The sequence below is a fragment of the Bison bison genome, unplaced genomic scaffold (genome assembly GCF_000754665.1).
Source record: "Bison bison bison isolate TAMUID 2011002044 unplaced genomic scaffold, Bison_UMD1.0 scf7180017864342, whole genome shotgun sequence".
NCBI classification, from domain to species: domain Eukaryota; kingdom Metazoa; phylum Chordata; class Mammalia; order Artiodactyla; family Bovidae; genus Bison; species Bison bison.
This window is the reverse complement of record NW_011494914.1, coordinates 236,959-250,427: the sequence shown is the minus strand read 5'-3', so window position 1 is coordinate 250,427 and position 13,469 is coordinate 236,959.

The following is a 13,469-nucleotide window of genomic DNA, read 5'->3' as shown; positions in this document are numbered from 1 at the left end:
AGGGAGGGAGCTGGCCGCGGTGGGCGGGGCCTGCGGAAACAAAGGGAGGTGGGGCGGGGCCGCTCCGGGGCGGGGCTGCTGGGGTCCCCGCACCGAGAGCTCCCGGAACCTTGGTCCACCCAGCTCCGACCCGGGATGGCCGGCCGTCAAGTCCACCCGGGGTCCACTCAGCGAGACCGTGGCCATACCACACCCGGAACTCAAGTTTATGGAATTGGTCCTCTTTCAGTTCAGCTCAGTCGCTCAGTCGTGTCCGACTCTTTGCGACCCCATGGACTGCAGCTCGCCAGGCCTCCCTGTCCATCACCAACTCCTGGAGCTTGCTCAAAGTCATGTCCATTGAGTCGATAATGCCATCCAACCATCTCCTCTGTCATCCCCTTCTCCTCCTGCCTTCAACCTTTCCCAGCATCAGGGTCTTTTCCAATGAGTCATTTCTTCACATCATGTGGCCAAAGTGCGGGAGCTTCAGCTTCAGGATCAGTCCTTCCAATGAATATTCAGGACTGATTTAATTTAGGATGGCCTTCTTTACAGAAAGGGAAACTGAAGCCCAAGGAGGAAGACCTCCTGGCCCCCAAGCCAAGTGTGCTTAAGTTGCTCAGACATGTCCGACTCTTTCGACTCCAAAGACTGGAGCCAGCCAGGCTCCTCTGTCCATGGGATTCTCCAGGCAAGAATACTGGAGTGGGTTGCCATTTCCTTCTCCAGGGGGTCTTCCCGAACCCAGGTCTCCTGCACTGCAGTCAGACTCTTTACCAACTGAGCTACATTTTTGAAGCCCCAAAGATGTGCAGTTAGAATGGAGTAGAGGCAAATTCGGAGAAGGCAATGGCACACCCAGTACTGTTGCAGCAGAGGCAAATTTGGCCCTCCCTTAAGGACCTCCCGCAGACAGGATCAGAGATTTCTAAAGGTCACCTGAAGTCACAAAACTGGTGCTCTGAACAGAGCTCTTTCCCCTTCCTCCCACAAAGCTTTTGTTCCTAGGCTCTTCCCCACCTGAAGCACTCTCCTCGCCCTGCATGGCACCCCGTAAGTCCAAGTACCAGTCATCCATAAAACCTCTGTCCTCACCGCCTTTGATCTTGAGTATCCTGGGACGCCCCCTATTCCTCTAGGTCACTGGCGGCTCCTCCCTGGTAGCTCAGTTGGTAAAGAATCCACCTGCAATGCAGGAGACCCGGGTTCCATTCCTGGGTTGGGAGATCTACTGGAGAAGGGATAGGCTACCCAGTCCAGTATTCTTGGGCTTCCCTTGTGGCTCAGCTGGTAAAGAATCTGCCTGCAGTTTGGGAGACCTGGGTTCGATCCCTGGGTTGGGAAGATCCCCTGGAGAAGGAAATGGCAACCCATTCTAGTATTCTTGCCTGGAGAATCTCATGGACAGAGGAGCCACAGCTATAGTCCATTGGGTTGCAAGAGTTGGACACAATTTAGTGACTAAACCCCCAACACCGGCAGCTCCTCTGGAGTTTACACCCCTTCTCTGCCCAATCTCTCCATGCTGGGGTATTAGGGTGGCCCATGGCTCTGGTATAGACTCTCCTATTGGGAAATCTCAGACTCTCCCAGGCTTTAAACCATCCACAGTTGTGTCTGACTCTGCGACCCCAGGGACTGTAGCATGCCAGGCCTCCTTGTCCATCACCAATTCCTGGAGTTTACTCAAACTGATGTCCATTGAGTCGGTGAAGCCCTACTAGTATATATGTACAATAGATAACTAATAAGTACCTACTCCACAGCACAAGGAACTCTACTGAGTACTCTGTAATGACTTATATGGGGAAAGCTAAAAAACAGAAGACTGGATATACATACATGTATAACCAAATGACTTTGTTGTATAGCAGAAGCTAACAACATTGTAAACCAACTATACTCCGATAAAGATTTATTTTAAAAAAAAAAAAAAAGAACACATCTTAGATGATATGGAGAGGTTCTATTTTAGGCTGTGCTATGAGAGGGCCTCTGGAGAAGCCCACCTGGAGATGGTTGGATGGTGCTAAGACCTGGGGACTGCCTCCAGCCAACAAAGAGCCAGCAAAGAGCTGGGCTCCAGCCAGGCAGTCCCATGGAAATGAATCCAGGCACCAACCTGAAGGAGCTTGGCAGGGACTCTTCGCTGGTCAAGCCTCCAGGGGAGGACACATCCTGGCCGAAGTGCTGAGTGAAGCCTGATGAGCCCTGAGCTGAGAACCCACCTAAAATGGGATAAACTCCAACCCACAGAAACTGAGTTTAAAAACGTGGGTTACGTTAAGCTGCTACATTTGTGATTATTTCTTATGAAACCACAAAAAACAAGTACTAGGTCCCCTCCCCCATACGTACATTCATAGCCCCCTGTACTTCTTCCTGGCAGTCACCACGATTCTACTTGGTTCACATCACTCGCTTGCTGCTTGCACAAAAACTTGAAGATAGAAACAGAGCGTGTCTTACTCATTGCTGTGCTTCAACGCCCGACTCAGTTCTGTTCTAGGCAGTGGGCCAAAGGCAGGCCAACCCGCCAGTGGGCTTGCTGGCCCTGCTGCCCTTCCTGGCCTCCTTTCCCAGCCATACTCCGCTAGAGACACTCCAGTCGTGTACTACCCTGCCCAGTGTCCAAGGTGGTTGTTTTACAACAACAAGCATGATTTTATTTGTTTAATAATTTTATTTACTTTATTATTTATTTTTGGCTGCATTGAGTCTTCATTGGAAATCTGAGTGTCATTGGAAAATCACTGAGTCTCTTTGGAAAAGACCCTGATGCTGGGAAAGATTGAAGGTGGGAGGAGAAGGGGATGACAGAGGATGAGATGGTTGGATGGCATCACCAACTCGATGGACATGAGTTTGAGCAAGCTCCAGGAGTTGCTGATGGACAGGGAGGCCTGGCATGCTGCAGTCCATGGGGTCGCAAAGAGTCGGACACGACTGAGCGCCTGAACTGAGTCTTCGAAGCTGCAAGGATGTCTCTCTAGTGGTGGCAAGCAGGGGCTACTCTCCAGTTGCAGTGCCTGGGCCCCTCATTCTGGTGGCTTCTCTTGTGGAACACGGGCTCTAGAACACAAGCTCAGTAATTGTGGTGCGCGGGCTTAGTTGCCTGGAGGCAGGTAGAATCTTCCTGGACCAGGGATCGAACCCATGTCTCCTGCATTGGAAGGTGGGTTCTTTACCACTGGGCCACCAGGGAATCCCTGAGTCGGCATGCCTTGTAGAAGCTCCTGACCTAGTTTGATACTGTGAAGGGCTATCATAGGGGGTTAGTGACCCCAGACGTCTTCCAGATTCTTCCACTAATACATCTCTTGAGGAAGTAAATTTAATTACAGGCTATTTATATCCTAAGGTAAGCTACATTTCCATGGCACTTTTTTTAAATTAATCTATTTATTTTAATTGGAGGCTACTTCACCATATTGTGGTGGTTTTTGCCATACGTTGACATGAATCAGCCATGGGTGTACATGTGTCCCCCATCCTGAACCCCCTCCCACCTATCTCCCCATCCCATCCCTCAGGGTCGTCCCAGTGCACTGGCTTTGAGTGCACTGTCTCATGCATTGAACCTGGACTGGCGATCCATTTCACATATGGTAATATACGTGTTTCAATGCTATTCTCTCAGATCATCCCACCCTCGCCTTCTTCCACAGAGTCCAAAAGTCTGTTCTTTATATCTGTGTCTCATTTGCTGTCTCGCATATAGGGTCTTCATTACTCCATGGCACTTTTGACGCAGTCTTCCTAAATTCTGAGACCCAGAGGGAGCAGAGGTCCCCTGTGGCAACTAGGCAGCAATGAGAAATCCAAGCCCATGTTAGGATGTGGTGTGAGTCACCAAGGCTGAAAACCCACAGGGCTCTCACAGGGGTCATGTATCTCTTTGTAACAAATGACCCTGAAGCCTAGCAGTTTAAAACAACGTACAGTGGGATTTCCCTGGCCACTCAGTGGTTAAGACTCTGTGCTTCCAATGCAAGGGATGTGGGTTTGATTCCTGGTCAAGGAACTAAGATCCCACATGCCAATTGGCCAAAAAATTAAAAAAAAAAAAAAAAAAACTTACATTCCTTCTCTCACCATTTTGGTGAGTGAGCAATCTAGCACAGCCCAACCAGGCGCCTCTGGTTCAAGGTCTCTCGCAAAGTCGCAACCAGGCTGTTGGCTGGGGCCTAGGTTTGACTTGCTGGTTTGATGGGGGATGACCTGTTTCCATGTCACTCCAATGGCTTCTCGAAGGCCACATTCCTCACGGATGCCAGGCCTGCACAGGGCCACTCACAACACGGCAGCTGACTTGCCCCAGAGCCCCTGAGATGGAAGCCACACATTTCACCAGCAGTGAAAGTCCAGTAACTCCACTGTGTTCTATCAGAAGCAAGTCAGGAGGCCCAGCCCACAGTCAATGGGAGGTGACCACACAGGGTGGAAACACCAGGAAGCAGGGATCATTGGGGGTCTTCTCAGAGGCTGCCTACCAAGCTGCTGAAAACTTACTGTTAAAATAAAATCTTAAAAGCAAACATAGAGAACAAACATCATATTCTGGGGAATAACAATAAGACTTACAGGGAATCCCCAGTGGGCCAGTGGTTAGGACTCTGTGCTCTCGCTGCTGAAGGCATGCATCTGATCCCTGAATGGGGAGCTAGGATCTCATAAGCCATATGTCGTGTCCAAAAAATAATAATAATAAAATTAATAAATTTAGTTTTTTAAAAAACCAATAAGACTTACAGATAACTACTTACCCAAAATAATGGAAGCCAAAAAAAAACAAAAAGGGATAACAGTCTTATAATGTTGAAAGGGAAAAAAAAGTGTCAGTCCATCTCCCCCCAAAACCCACAACCACTTACACGCACTATCTTCTGTCTCCTTCATGCACGTGGCATAGTAGGAAAAGAACCACTTCCTAGCTGGTCCTAAGCATGTCATTCTCCCGCTCTGCTTGGTGCCTTTGCAAACACTGGTCCATCAAGGTAATGTGGTGGCTTGGTGTTTGGAGAACACCATAATCTGAGAGTGATAACAACCATCTCTTGAAATCCAGCTCTGACACCTGTATGACCTTGGCAAGTCTTTGAGCTGCTCGGAACCTCAGTAGCCTCCTTGAAAGGTAATTTTGGTTTTGAAGACTCACTGCCCATCAATGCGGAGGGGGAACTGAGGCAGAGAAGCAAAGAGAGCCCAACTTGCTCTTTACAGGAACCTGAGGGCAGCTGCATTCGGGAGCACCTGGAAGGGGAGATGCAGACAATCAGAGGGCGGGGCAGCCAGCAGAGAAGAGGAAGGGGCTGTGGGGGAAACCCTAAATATATCCCCGTAAGTCTGGTCTCCAAGGTCCTCTATACCACCGACATCACTCTGATTCTGGGCTGTGAGGAATGCGATTGATTGAATGTGCATACACTCACGCACACATTCATTCAGGGTTCATCTTTGGTGGGTAACAAGCTTCCCTGATAGCTCAGTCGGTAAAGAATCCGTCTGCAGTGCAGAATTCCCTGGAGAAGATCCCCTGGAGAAGGAAATGACAGCCCATCCCAGTATTCTTGCTTGGAAAATCCCATGGACAGAGGAGCCTGGCGGGCTACAGTCCATGGCATCGCAGGAGTCAGACACAAGTTAGTGACTGAACCACAACCACCATAAGTAAGTTGTGCATCTTTTTTTTTTGAGATTTATTTGTGTATTTTTGGCTGTGCTGGGTCTTCATTGCTTTTTGTGGGCTTTTCTCTAGTTGCAGTGAGCAGGGGCTACTCTTTGTTGGGGTCCGTGGGCTTCTCACTGTGTTGGTGTCTCGCTGTGGAGCACTGGCTCTGGGCACGTGGGCTCAGGAGCTGCGGTTCCCGGGCTCCAGATCACAGGCTTAGTGGTTGCGGTGCACGGGCTCGGCTGCCCACAGCATGTGGGGTCTTCCCAGATTAGGGATCGAACCCGTGTCCCCTGCATTGGTGGGCAGATTCTTATCCGCTGTTCCATCAGGGGAGTCCCTAAGTTGTCCCATCTTCACACAGGAAAACGATTCACTTAAAAGCTTGTGCCAATAAGTAGTCATCCCTTGGGCTCTTTATCATGAAATGATCACGTAACAGACGTCGTTTAGTGTTGCTGAATTTGAGCCTCGTGTGGGGCAGTTAAGGAGGAAGCAGGGTGCTGGACCCTGGGGAGTGCTTGGGTTTAGAGCTTGGTAGTCCTGGGCTGCAATCCCAGCACCTCTGCTAAGCAGTCATGTGACTGTAGGTGAGGTACTTAGTGTTTCTGAGCCTCAGTTTGCTCATTTATATAATGGGTGCTAGTTAAGTAGATGATAAAGGGTGTATTAATGAAACTCCTAGCCCCACACCCGACATGCAATCGTACATGACAATTACAAAGGATGCACACGTGGGCTTTGGTCTGAATCCTAGCCTGTCAGTTAATAGCTGCATGCTCTTGGGCCATTTACTTAACTTCTCTGAGCCTCAGTTTCCTCATTGGAAGGACTGCTGCTGAAGCTGAAGCTCCAATACTTTGGCCACTTGATGTGAAAAGCCAACTCATTGGAAAAGACCCTGATGCTAGGAAAGATTGAAGGCAGGAGGAAAAGGGGGCGACAGAGGGTGAGATGGTTGGATGGCATCACCGACTTGGTGGACATGAGTTTGGGAGGGAGATGAGAAGATGCCGGTCAAGAAACAGGAGTGCCAGACAGGGAGGGGTAAAGAAGAGTCTGGAGAAGGGATCAGTGGCCAGATGGTGCCCGTAAAGGAATCAGAAGACAGGCCACAGAAGTCCCCATGGTGAGGTCTCCAGGCAGGGGCGGGCACAGTCCAGCTTGTACTGCAGACCAGCTGCTGCAGACTCCTGAGCACGGGACAAACTGGAAGAATGATGTGGTGTGTGGGTATCAGGTCAGGGAGGTATTTGGGGCACTGGAGACAGGAGGCACGCTTTGGAGGCCACACTTGCTGTGTGGAGCGCTCAGAAACGACGTGCCACTGAGGAAGGTTCACAGGACTCAGGCTGCAGACAGGAGAAAAGGCAGCTTCTATTATTCATGAAAGCTGGCTCCATAACAGCCTGCAGCCTGGCAGTCACCGGGGAGGCACTGATCTCCCTCATTTAATTTGTCAGAAGTGCTCTTACACTTGGGAACGCACCGTCTCAGCCCGTGGGCCGGGAACCGGGCCAGTTTGTGATCACTCAGCCCTGTAATGACTTACCCAACACCAGGGTTTCTTCCACTCTGGAAGGTGGGGATTGGGGAAGGGGAAACCAGGGGTCCAGGGGTCGAGGGAAACTGACTTCTGGAATGACCCAGCTTGCACTTGTGTGTAGACAGGTTTCCCTCTAGAGGGGCAATGACAAGGGTAGATGTGATGTAGGGGAGGGGTCTGGAAAGGAGGGTGGCGGCCTTGGAGGAGGCCTGGGGACAGCTGAGAGCAGTGGGGTTAGGAGGAGAGAGCAGGGCTGGGCCAGGAAGACCCTACCCACCCCGTACGGAAGCCTGACTATCAGGGTACCTCAGTGCCCCTGGGATGGGTGCGCCATCTAGGGACCCTCCTGAGCTAAGTGTGACCGGAAGTGACCTCAGTACCACAAGGCCAGGCCTCCTGGCCTGGGACAAAGTCCTCCCCGTGCAGGACACAACTGGCTGCTGCCATCACTGGCACAGCGGGGAGTGTCCCTGACTGTCCGCGCAAACAGATGATTCTCTGGATGGCGAGGTCAGGGAGCCGCTGGTCTGGTCTTAGAATGACCTGAGCCCAAGCTCTGCCCAGGGGTCTCGGGCAGGCTTGCTCAGGCAGGCACCCGTGGGACAATGCCCCTTATCCAAATGCAGAGGGCAGGCTTTAGATCTTTTGTCTGACATTCCCAGCTGGGTCACCTTTCCTCCTGCCTCGGTTTCCCCGTCTGTAGAGTAGGGATTAGGAAGGATGTCACAGTACTATTGTAAGGACCCCAGGTGCTCAGAACAGGGAGAGGTGGAGAGCGAGAGCTGGAAATCGACGCTACGCTGATTCACTTCCCCACCTCCTGTGGGAGCCAGGCCTGGGCCAGGTCCCAAGCCTGGGTTTTCAGTGTGGGCCTGGAGCCCATTCTTCTTCTGCTTGCCCGGGGAGATGGGCTCATGGGCAGTCTCTTCCCATTGCACGGGCCGGCGAGGGTGCAGCTTTCACCACCGGCTGTCACCTGCTGGAAACCTATGTCCAGCAGCAGGTGGGGAAAGCGGTGGACCATCCTTGCAGACTTTTCTGATCTAAAACACACTGAACAGCATCTTCCGACTCAGCTGTTCTGGAAGCTTTGGACTGGGCTCTGGGGTCTGATGCACAAGGAAAACGATGCAGTCCCTGCTTCCTCATCCTCCTGTTGGTTCTCAGCTGGCCCAGAACCTAGAGCGGGGCAGGTGGGCTTAAACAGCCCCAAGCCACCCACGGGCCACTCATGGTCTCCGCCCTGCTGGTGATGGCCCCTCCAGTTCTGCCTCCTTCCTGCTTCCGTCTCTTGCTCTCCTGACTGGCGTTCCCATGTGCCCCCTCTCTACCGTGTGGGTCTTGCTGGCTTCTGCTCTGGGGGTTGTCCCCTGCTTTTGTCCACCTCCCTTGACTCATGCATCTCATAGTCCAAGTCCCTGAGACAGTGCGGACTGGGTGGACCATGTCCATGCAGAATGAAGCCTCTCGGGCTAGGGGTTGGGGGAGAGATGCCGCATGGGGTCACCAAGGAGTCCAGGGGCTCAGGGGCCACCCTTGGTCCAATCGCCTGTGCTGGGGGCAGCAGGTCATGGGCAGGACACAGTGACTTGTGGGTAAAGCGCCTTCAGGAGGGGATACAGAACATGGCAAAGACTGGGAGGGGCTGGAGTCCATGTAGTGAGGCGGGCAGATGGGCAGTGACGAATGAGGGCAGCAAGCCTCAGGCACCAAGAGCATGGTGACAGGGCACGGGGGGGCTTCCTGCCAAGAGCCACCGAAGGCACGGGGAGGGGTGGTGTTGACTATGGGGACAAGAAGGTCTTGGAGAGCCTGGGCTGCAGAGCTGGGAGTGCCCACCAGTCGTGCTGGCTGGCTTCTCAACACACGGTGCTGTGTTCCCAGACGCCTTTGCAGCTGGATGGAGTCACGTGACCACCTCTGGCCAATGAGCGGGACTGGTGGTGACACATGTCCCTTCTGAGCCAAACCCTAGGATGGGCAGTGTGACTTGCCTGGCTGTCTTTCTCCTCTCATTCAAAGCAGTGAATTTGGCAGCTCTGGGTTCAGATTTCAGTGGCTTAGGAGGCACAGCTACCCTGGGAGAAGGGTCCAGAAAGAAAGGCTGGAGGCTGACATCTCCCTGCCCCTCGGATCCCAGGGCTCCTGACACAGGCCCAGGCTGAGGCTGGTTCAGGAAGGTTGCTGCCAGTGGCAGACACCAAGGCTGGCATGGAAAATGGGACTGGACTTGGCTTGGGGCTTTGGGGTGGACAGCTCCTTAGAACCGGGGACCCCTGAGGCTCAAGAGGTGGGCATGAGCTCTGGGGCACAGGGGCAGGCCTTGTAAACCTCCAGCACCCAAGACAGTGCCAGGCACAGATGGGGGCTCAGTGCATGCTCTGAGTGACCCTACACACTGGGCACCAAATGGCGCTCCACTGGACACAACGACAGGCCCCGAGCCCACTGAGGGATCCAGTCTCTATGGCCGGGGCAGCAGGAGTGTCTACTCTTCTAGGTCTGTGCTGTCTAACTGGCAGCTGCTAGTCACATGTAGCTGCTTAAACTTAACTTTAACGAAAACTTAACTCCCTAGTCACACCAGTCACATTTCAAATGCCAGCAGCTGTCGTACTGGACAGAGTGGGTACGGAACATTTTGCAGAAAGTCTGTTGGGTTGGGCTGCTCTGAAAGCACTGACACCTGGGAAAGCTTTGGGCTCCAGTCTCAATACCAAATACTCCAGTGACATCCTGGGTCACAGAGCACTGTTGTAAAACTGCCAGCCCTCTCGGAGGGAAAGTGTCAGGAAACAGACAAGAAGAATGTGCTAGAGAACTCTCTTCAACATCCTGTGATAAACCATGATGGAAAAGAATGTGGAAAAGAATGCACATACGATTATAACTGAATCACTTTGCTGCACAGCAGAAATTAACGCCACATTATAAATCAGCTAAAAAATCCTAAAGGAAATCAATCCTGAATATTCATTGGAAGGACTGATGCTGAAGCTAAAGCTCCAATACTTGGGCCACCTGATGCAAAGAGAAGACTCACTGGAAAAGATCCTGATGGTGGGAAAGATTGAGGGCAGGAGGAGAAGGGGACGACAGAGGCTGAGGTGGTTGGATGGCATCACTGACTCAATGGACATGGGTTTGAGCAAACACCGGCAGATAGTGAAGGGCAGGGAAGCCTGGTGTGCTGAGGTCCATGCAGCTGCAAAGAGTCGGACACGACTGAGCAACTCAACAACAAAAATCAATTATACTTCAATAAAATGAATTCTTAAATATAACAAAATTAAAAGAAGAGAGAAAATACAAAACAATCCCCAAATAAAAGTGAAAATTTGATTTGGGGGAAGAAAGAAAAAGACAAGAATGTGTTGACATACAGGCAGGCATAATGACCTCTGGGTATGGGTGGGGAAATTCCTGGAGTCAGCAGAGGGCCTGTCTGAGAGTTTGAGCAAGCTCTGGGAGTTGGTGATGGACAGGGAGGCCTGGCGTGCTGCAGTTCATGGGGTCACAAAGAATCAGACACGACTGAGAAACTGACTGAACTGAAGTGAACTGGACTGTCTGAGGTGGGAACTTCAGAGCTGAACCAAGAGGGGAGAGTGGGGCCCCACCTGGAGAAGAAACAGCAGCCCCCGGCCCTGGGATGGAGGAGAGTGTGTGTAAAAGCTCAGAGCTTATGCCGAACGAAGGCGGCATAGCTGTGACTTACGGGAGGGGGCAGAGTGCCTGTTGGGACGTTGACGTGATCTGACCTGTGGCCGCATCACTGCAGCTGTCAGGTGGGAAATGATCTGCTCCCAGGCAAGACTGGGACCAGAAAGGTGACTGGGAAGCTGTGTTGATTCAGGTGAGAGGTGAGGGTAGAGGGTGTATGGTCAGGGTGGCCACGTATCCGGTTCGCCTGGGACAGGCCAGGTGTACACTGTGTCCCAGGGCCATTGGTAACTACCACCTTCTAGTCTCAGGCTGTTTTCTGATCTGGATAATTCCGTGAAGGTGTCTGCGGAGTTGGAGAGATGCCGAGAGATGCTTCGGGTAGAACCAGGACCTCTGATGGGCTGTCCTTGGTGGGGAGGGAAATGCTTTCATTTCTGTCCTGCATCATGAAGTATATACTAAGACAGGGCACAGTATGTACATGTGGACAGGCTTTTGGGGCTTCGTGAGAGTCATCACTGTCATCACAATAAGATTAGAGATTGCTGTGGATTAAATGTGTCCCCAGATTCATAGTTCAGTTCAGTTCAGTCGCTCAGTCGTGTCTGACTCTTTGCGACCCCATGAATTGCAGCACGCCAGGCCTCCCTGTCCATCACCAACTCCCGGAGTTCACTCAAACTTGCGTCCATCAAGTCAGTGATGCCATCCAGCCATCTCATCCTCTGTCATCCCCTTCTCCTCCTGCCCCCAATCCCTCTCAGCATCAGAGTCTTTTCCAGTGAGTCAACTCTTCACATGAGGTGGCCAAAGTACTGGAGTTTCAGCTTTAGCATCATTCCTTCCAAAGAACATCCAAGACTGATCTCTCCTTTAGAATGAATGGACTGGTTGGATCTCCTTGCAGTTCAAGGGAGTCTCAAGAGTCTTCTCCAACACCACAGTTCAAAAGCATCAGTTGTTCGGTGCTCAGCCTTCTTCACAGTCCAACTCTCACATCCATATGTGCATAACCGATGCCCTAATCCCTCATGTGATGCAGTAAGAGGCGACCTCTGGGCGGTAATCAGGTCGCGAGGGTGAGGCCCTCAACAAGGGGGCCAGTGCCCTTGAAAGAAGCTGGCTAGGTGAGAAGAGAGATGCTCTCTGTCTGCCAGGTGAAGACACAGCCCACACATCTGACCTGGCCCGACCAGCACTTTGATCCTGGGGCTTCAGGCTCCAGCACTAAGAGAACTCGGCGTTTAGTTGTCTGAGGCTCCAGTCTACGGTTTGTGTTAGAGCAGCCTGAGTGAACAGAGGTGGAGGTTACAGACTGTTTCATCCCAGGGCAGCAGCTGCTAACCTACTGGGCAGGCGCCCGTCCTTTCCTTAGCCACGAGCTCCAGGGCCACAACAAACAGCCTACTTGTGGATCCCGGGATGCCAATTCCAGCCCTGTGTCCTCTCCTGTCCCTTCATTGGCCTCCAGGAACACGTCCTCATCTGGAAAGACTTAAGTTTGGCAATGCCTTCTCAGAAAGCCTCCCCTGACCTCTGGGGTGTTTATGGGGCTTGCTTTGGGGACCTTCTCCAAAGGGTCAGTCTTATCATGGTCTGTGTACTGGTCTGTCTCCCCAGCCTGACGGCAGCAGGTATCAGCCTCTCTCCCGTCAGCACTTTGGTCTAGGTGAGGGGCTCAGGGCCCCAGCCCGAGGGGCTGTCTCTGCCAGGGCTGTCCTAGGGCCATCCCTCGGCTGACACGGGGTCTGTCCCACCCCCGGCTCTGTGCCCGCTTCCAGGATGACCACTTTTCGCGGATGCCCTCCCCAGGCGCTGGCAGCAGACGGGGGCCCGTGGCTGGAAATGACAGGCGTTTATAAGAAGCAGCTTTTCACTTTCACAAGTTGTAATACATCATCCTTTATTTTTTCCAGGCTCCCCTGGTCTGACAAGACGTTCACTAGTGAGAAAATAGGGGTTTCCAGCGGCTCGGGCTCAGCTCGCGACGTGGAGGGAAGCATTTACTAGGTGCTGAGGAACCCCCTCCCTGGCCGAGCCGCGCTGGTGAGAAGCCGGGTGCACAGCAGGACTACAGGGGGCTGAGTCACGCGGACTGAACAGACGGGGAAGTCCAGGACGCACAGGAAGATGCGGCGGCATGAAGGTTGTGCCCACACTCTGGGGACACCTGCGCCATGTTTCATAGGCCCCTCGATGCGTTGTACCAGCGTTCTGGTACCACATCCCACCTGCACGGCTGGCAGGTCCCCCTGCCGACCTTGCCGGTCTAGACAGCATCTCCCATCCCGTCTTCCCGGAGGGTCTGGGTGTCGTTGGTCTCAGGACCGGACACCAGCCTTCCCTCGCTGGGGGTGTTTTATAGGGGGCGGAGCGGGCAAAGCGGGACTCCAGGGCCACGTGATGAAGAGGACGCTCTGCAAGCTGCGCAAGCGTTATCCGGGGCCGTGGGAACCCTTGATTCGGGGGCTGTGGCCATCAGGGAGGATATTTTCTGCAAGGCTTGGAAAACGACAGCGAGAAACTCAGGGCGGCCATACTTTAGGCGTCCTTACAAACCGCGGTGGGGGGTGTGTGGGTGGGGGGGGGGTCTGCCTGGCGGGG